This window comes from Morone saxatilis, unplaced genomic scaffold (assembly GCF_004916995.1).
Source record: "Morone saxatilis isolate NCDOM2014 unplaced genomic scaffold, NCSU_SB_2.0 Contig7, whole genome shotgun sequence".
Taxonomy (NCBI): Eukaryota; Metazoa; Chordata; class Actinopteri; family Moronidae; genus Morone; species Morone saxatilis.
In genome coordinates, this window is record NW_023340246.1 from 19,025,237 (window position 1) to 19,026,119 (window position 883).

The window sequence follows — 883 nt, forward strand, 5'->3', positions numbered from 1 at the left end:
GACTGAAAAGCAGCTAATATTCAAAGAAGTCTGTATGAAATACACAAAACATTATTTATAATGCCATTTATTCAATAAACAAATCACAACAAAAACGTAAATACAAGCAATATAAAAATGTGAAAAACAGCTGGTTTGTTCGGGAAAGCTCAGTCTTTCCTTGTTTTGGGTTTCGGGGCTGAAACGGACAGAGTGTGATACTGTTAGAGAAAGGAAAAGACAAGAAAAAGAAGAGAAAACAGGAAGGAAGTTGGGAAGGCAATGAGCAGGAAGGAAGAACAGAACAAGAAAAGGAAGGAGTGAAGGGTGTAAAAGAAAAAGAAACAGGGAAGGAGGGAAGGGAAGTAGATGAGGGATGAAGGAATACGGGGGAAGGAAGAAAATAAGCAGGAAGAAAGGGAAGATATGATTCATAAATAGAAAGAAAACAAAAGAGGAAGGAATTAAAGAGGGAAGTTGATACAACATGACACTGAGAAGGAAGAAGGAAGAAAGATAAAAAGGTGGTAGAAAAAAAGGAAAGAAGTAGGAGGGAAGGAAGTTGTAAAAGAAAATAAACAATATGAACAGAAAAAGAAAACAAATAACAGTTGAAGAAGTAATGTAAAGAAAGGGAAAGAAAGAAAGAATGGCAAAGAAGATATGAATAAAGAGTTCCTGTTAAACAGCATAAAAACAAAACTCTTGAAGGAGGAGAAAAGAAGAAAATAAAGAGGAGATGTAAGAAAAGATAAGATAAGGAGATGAGAATAGAGAAGATAAGAGAGGAGGAAAAGAAAAAGAGATTCTGATCACCGTTTGGATTCTCCTGTTTGTAGAAAGTCTTCAGCATCTCGACAGCTTCTTCTGCTCTGTGCCCTGAAACACACTGCGTGCGCACACA

At 36.2% G+C, this 883-nt stretch overlaps 1 long non-coding RNA gene across 1 annotated transcript; it reads right to left on the reverse strand.

Annotated features, from left to right (window-relative positions):
• Window positions 1-51: 51 nt before the first annotated feature.
• On the reverse strand, window positions 52-881 carry LOC118340808. Its single transcript, XR_004797389.1, has 2 exons — window positions 796-881; window positions 52-178 (listed from the first exon to the last, which is right to left on the reverse strand). It is a non-coding gene; the product is annotated as an uncharacterized LOC118340808 (long non-coding RNA).
• Between the last annotated feature and the right edge of the window lie 2 nt (window positions 882-883).